Below are 6,196 nucleotides of genomic sequence, written 5' to 3' on the forward strand. Positions count from 1 at the left end.
ACTCGGGGGCTTAGCTACAGTCCAGTACTCGCCTAAGTTTAAAAAATCCTGCCGAGTGGTGAGCAATCCTCCCACTCGTTGGCTTAGTTGCAGTCCAGTACTCGCCTAAGTTTGTAAAATCCTACCGAGGGGTGAGCAACCCTCCCACTCGGGGGCTTAGCTGCAGTCCAGTACTCGCCTAAGTTTGTAAAATCCTACCGAGGGGTGAGCAACCCTCCCACTCGGGGGCTTAGCTGCAGTCCAGTACTCGCCTAAGTTTAAAAAATCCTGCCGAGTGGTGAGCAATCCTCCCACTCGGGGGCTTAGCTGCAGTCCAGTACTCGCCTAAGTTTGTAAAATCCTATCGAGTGGTGAGCAACCCTCCCACTCGGGGGCTTAGCTGCAGTACAGTACTCGCCTAAGTTTAAAAAATCCTGCCGAGTGGTGAGCAATCCTCCCACTCGGGGGCTTAGTTGTAGTCCAGTATTCGCCTAAGTTTGTAAAATCCTATCGAGTGGTGAGCAACCCTCCCACTCGGGGGCTTAGCTGCAGTCGGGTACTCGCCTAAGTTTAAAAAATCCTGCCGAGTGGTGAGCAATCCTCCCACTCGGGGGCTTAGCTACAGTCCAGTACTCGCCTAAGATTGTAGAATCCTACCGAGTGGTGAGCAACCCTCCCACTCCGGGGCTCAGCTGTAGTACAGTACTCGCCTAAGTTTAAAAAATCCTGCCGAGTGGTGACCAATCCTCCCACTCGGGGGCTTAGCTGTAGTCCAGTACTTGTCTAAGTTTAAAAAATCCTACCGAGTGATGAGCAATCCTCCCACTCGGGGGCTTAGCTACAGTCCAGTACTAGCCCAAGTTTAAAAAATCCTGCCAGGTGGTGAGCAATCCTCCCACTCGAGGGCTTAGCTGTAGTCCCGTACTCGCCTAAGTTTAAAAAATCCTGCCGAGTGGTGAGCAATCCTCCCACTCGAGGGCTTAGCTGTAGTCCCGTACTCGCCTAAGTTTAAAAAATCCTGCCGAGTGGTGAGCAATCCTCCCACTCGGGGGCTTAGCTGCAGTCCAGTACTCGCCTAAGTTTGTAAAATCCTACCGAGTGGTGAGCAACCCTCCCACTCGGGGGCTTAGCTACAGTACAGTACTCGCCTAAGTTTAGAAAATCATGCCGAGTGGTGAGCAATCCTCCCACTCGGGGGTTTTCCTCCAGTCCAGTACTCGCCTAAGTTTGTAAAATCCAACCGAGTGGTGCGCAACCCTCCCACTCGGAGGCTTAGCTGCAGTCCAGTACTTGCGTAAGTTTAAAAAATCCTGCCGAGTGGTGAGCAATCCTCCCACTCGGGGGCTTAGTTGCAGTCCAGTACTCGCCTAAGTTTGTAAAATCCTACCGAGTGGTGAGCAACCCTCCCACTCGGGGGCTTAGCTGTATTCCGGTACTCGCCTAAGTTTAAAAAATCCTGCCGAGTGGTGAGCAATCCTCCCACTCGGGGGCTTAGCTGCAGTCCAGTACTCGTCTAAGTTTAAAAAATCCTGCCGAGTGGTGACCAATCCTCCCACTCGGGGGCTTAGCTGCAGTCCAGTACTTGTCTAAGTTTAAAAAATCCTGCCGAGTGATGAGCAATCCTCCCACTCGGGGGCTTAGCTGCAGTCGAGTACTCGCCTAAGTTTGTAAAATCCTACCGACTGGTGAGCCACCTTCCCACTCAGGGGCTTAGCTGCAGTCCAGTACTCGCCAAAGTTTAAAAAATTCTGCTGAGTGATGCGCAATCCTCCCACTCGGGGGCTTAGCTGCAGTCCAGTACTCGCCTAAGTTTGTAAAATCCTACCGAGTGGTGAGCAACCCTCCCACTCGGGGGGTTAGCTGCAGTCCAGTACTCGCCTAAGTTTAAAAAATCCTGCTGAGTGATGGGCAATCCTCCAACTCGGGGGCTTAGCTACAGTCCAGTACTCGCCTAAGTTTAAAAAATCTTGCGGAGTGGTGAGCAATACTCCCACTCGTTGGCTTAGTTGCAGTCCAGTACTCGCCTAAGTTTGTAAAATCCTACCGAGGGGTGAGCAACCCTCCCACTCGGGGGCTTAGCTGCAGTCCAGTACTCGCCTAAGTTTGTAAAATCCTACCGAGGGGTGAGCAACCCTCCCACTCGGGGGCTTAGCTGCAGTCCAGTACTCGCCTAAGTTTAAAAAATCCTGCCGAGTGGTGAGCAATCCTCCCACTCGGGGGCTTAGCTGCAGTCCAGTACTCGCCTAAGTTTGTAAAATCCTACCGAGTGGTGAGCAACCCTCCCACTCGGGGGCTTAGCTACAGTACAGTACTCGCCTAAGTTTAGAAAATCATGCCGAGTGGTGAGCAATCCTCCCACTCGTGGGTTTTCCTCCAGTCCAGTACTTGCCTAAGTTTGTAAAATCCAACCGAGTGGTGCGCAACACTCCCACTCGGAGGCTTAGCTGCAGTCCAGTACTTGCGTAAGTTTAAAAAATCCTGCCGAGTGGTGAGCAATCCTCCCACTCGGGGGCTTAGTTGCAGTCCAGTACTCGCCTAAGTTTGTAAAATCCTACCGAGTGGTGAGCAACCCTCCCACTCGGGGGCTTAGCTGCAGTCCGGTACTCGCCTAAGTTTAAAAAATCCTGCCGAGTGGTGAGCAATCCTCCCACTCGGGGGCTTAGCTGCAGTCCAGTACTCGTCTAAGTTTAAAAAATCCTGCCGAGTGGTGACCAATCCTCCCACTCGGGGGCTTAGCTGCAGTCCAGTACTTGTCTAAGTTTAAAAAATCCTGCCGAGTGATGAGCAATCCTCCCACTCGGGGGCTTAGCTGCAGTCGAGTACTCGCCTAAGTTTGTAAAATCCTACCGAGTGGTGAGCCACCCTCCCACTCAGGGGCTTAGCTGCAGTCCAGTACTCGCCAAAGTTTAAAAAATTCTGCTGAGTGATGAGCAATCCTCCCACTCGGGGGCTTAGCTGCAGTCCAGTACTCGCCTAAGTTTGTAAAATCCTACCGAGTGGTGAGCAACCCTCCCACTCAGGGGGTTATCTGCAGTCCAGTACTCGCCTAAGTTTAAAAAATCCTGCTGAGTGATGGGCAATCCTCCAACTCGGGGGGTTATCTGCAGTCCAGTACTCGCCTAAGTTTGTAAAATCCTACCGAGTGGTGAGCAACCCTCCCACTCTGGGGCTTAGCTAAAGTCCAGTACTCGCCTAAGTTTAAAAAATCCTGCCGAGTGGTGAGCAATCCTCCCACTCGTTGGCTTAGTTGCAGTCCAGTACTCGCCTAAGTTTGTAAAATCCTACCGAGGGGTGAGCAACCCTCCCACTCGGGGGCTTAGCTGCAGTCCAGTACTCGCCCAAGTTTAAAAAATCCTGTCGAGTGTTGAGCAATCCTCCCACTCGGGGGCTTAGCTGCAGTCCAGTACTCGCCTAAGTTTAAAAAATCCTGCCGAGTGGTGAGCAATCGTCCCACTCGGGGGCTTAGCTGCAGTCCAGTACTCGCCTAAGTTTGTAAAATCCTACCGAGTGGTGAGCAACCCTCCCACTCGGGGGCTTGGCTGCAGTACAATACTCGCCTAAGTTTAAAAAATCCTGCCGAGTGGTGAGCGATCCTCCCACTCGGGGGCTTAGTTGCAGTCCAGTACTCGCCTAAGTTTGTAAAATCCTACCGAGTGGTGAGCAACACTCCCACTCGGGGGCTTAGGTGTAGTACAGTACTCGCCTAAGTTTGTAAAATCCTACCGAGTGGTGAGCAACCCTCCGACTCGGGGGCTTAGCTGTAGTCCGGTACTCGCCTAAGTTTAAAAAAACCTGCCGAGTGGTGAGCAATCCTCCCACTCGGGGGCTTAGCTGCAGTCCAGTACTCGCCTAAGATTGTAAAATCCTACCGAGTGGTGAGCAACCCTCCCACTCGGGGGCTCAGCTGCAGTACAGTACTCGCCTAAGTTTAAAAAATCCTGCCGAGTGGTGAGCAATCCGCCCACTTGGGGGTTTTGCTCCAGTCCAGTACTCGCCTAAGTTTGTAAAATACAACCGAGTGGTGAGCAACCCTCCCACTCGGGGGCTTAGCTGCAGTCCAGTAGTCGCCTAAGTTTACAAAATCCTGCCGAGTGGTGAGCAACCCTCCCACTCGGGGGCTTAGTTGCAGTCCAGTACTCGCCTAAGTTTGTAAAATCCTCCCGACTGGTGAGCAACCCTCCCACTCGGGGGCTTAGCTACAGTACAGTACTCGCCTAAGTTTAGAAAATCATGTCGAGTGGTGAGCAATCCTCCCACTCGGGGGTTTTCCTCCAGTCCAGTACTCGCCTAAGTTTGTAAAATCCAACCGAGTGGTGCGCAACCCTCCCACTCGGAGGCTTAGCTGCAGTCCAGTACTTGCGTAAGTTTAAAAAATCCTGCCGAGTGGTGAGCAATCCTCCCACTCGGGGGCTTAGTTGCAGTCCAGTACTCGCCTAAGTTTGTAAAATCCTACCGAGTGGTGAGCAACCCTCCCACTCGGGGGCTTAGCTGTATTCCGGTACTCGCCTAAGTTTAAAAAATCCTGCCGAGTGGTGAGCAATCCTCCCACTCGGGGGCTTAGCTGCAGTCCAGTACTCGTCTAAGTTTAAAAAATCCTGCCGAGTGGTGACCAATCCTCCCACTCGGGGGCTTAGCTGCAGTCCAGTACTTGTCTAAGTTTAAAAAATCCTGCCGAGTGATGAGCAATCCTCCCACTCGGGGGCTTAGCTGCAGTCGAGTACTCGCCTAAGTTTGTAAAATCCTACCGAGTGGTGAGCCACCTTCCCACTCAGGGGCTTAGCTGCAGTCCAGTACTCGCCAAAGTTTAAAAAATTCTGCTGAGTGATGCGCAATCCTCCCACTCGGGGGCTTAGCTGCAGTCCAGTACTCGCCTAAGTTTGTAAAATCCTACCGAGTGGTGAGCAACCCTCCCACTCGGGGGGTTAGCTGCAGTCCAGTACTCGCCTAAGTTTAAAAAATCCTGCTGAGTGATGGGCAATCCTCCAACTCGGGGGCTTAGCTACAGTCCAGTACTCGCCTAAGTTTAAAAAATCTTGCGGAGTGGTGAGCAATACTCCCACTCGTTGGCTTAGTTGCAGTCCAGTACTCGCCTAAGTTTGTAAAATCCTACCGAGGGGTGAGCAACCCTCCCACTCGGGGGCTTAGCTGCAGTCCAGTACTCGCCTAAGTTTGTAAAATCCTACCGAGGGGTGAGCAACCCTCCCACTCGGGGGCTTAGCTGCAGTCCAGTACTCGCCTAAGTTTAAAAAATCCTGCCGAGTGGTGAGCAATCCTCCCACTCGGGGGCTTAGCTGCAGTCCAGTACTCGCCTAAGTTTGTAAAATCCTACCGAGTGGTGAGCAACCCTCCCACTCGGGGGCTTAGCTACAGTACAGTACTCGCCTAAGTTTAGAAAATCATGCCGAGTGGTGAGCAATCCTCCCACTCGTGGGTTTTCCTCCAGTCCAGTACTTGCCTAAGTTTGTAAAATCCAACCGAGTGGTGCGCAACCCTCCCACTCGGAGGCTTAGCTGCAGTCCAGTACTTGCGTAAGTTTAAAAAATCCTGCCGAGTGGTGAGCAATCCTCCCACTCGGGGGCTTAGTTGCAGTCCAGTACTCGCCTAAGTTTGTAAAATCCTACCGAGTGGTGAGCAACCCTCCCACTCGGGGGCTTAGCTGCAGTCCGGTACTCGCCTAAGTTTAAAAAATCCTGCCGAGTGGTGAGCAATCCTCCCACTCGGGGGCTTAGCTGCAGTCCAGTACTCGTCTAAGTTTAAAAAATCCTGCCGAGTGGTGACCAATCCTCCCACTCGGGGGCTTAGCTGCAGTCCAGTACTTGTCTAAGTTTAAAAAATCCTGCCAAGTGATGAGCAATCCTCCCACTCGGGGGCTTAGCTGCAGTCGAGTACTCGCCTAAGTTTGTAAAATCCTACCGAGTGGTGAGCCACCCTCCCACTCAGGGGCTTAGCTGCAGTCCAGTACTCGCCAAAGTTTAAAAAATTCTGCTGAGTGATGAGCAATCCTCCCACTCGGGGGCTTAGCTGCAGTCCAGTACTCGCCTAAGTTTGTAAAATCCTACCGAGTGGTGAGCAACCCTCCCACTCAGGGGGTTATCTGCAGTCCAGTACTCGCCTAAGTTTAAAAAATCCTGCTGAGTGATGGGCAATCCTCCAACTCGGGGGGTTATCTGCAGTCCAGTACTCGCCTAAGTTTGTAAAATCCTACCGAGTGGTGAGC

The sequence above is a fragment of the Triticum urartu genome, chromosome 5A, assembly GCF_056163025.1.
Source record: "Triticum urartu cultivar PI428250 chromosome 5A, HENAU_Tu73, whole genome shotgun sequence".
Classification (NCBI taxonomy): Eukaryota; Viridiplantae; Streptophyta; class Magnoliopsida; order Poales; family Poaceae; genus Triticum; species Triticum urartu.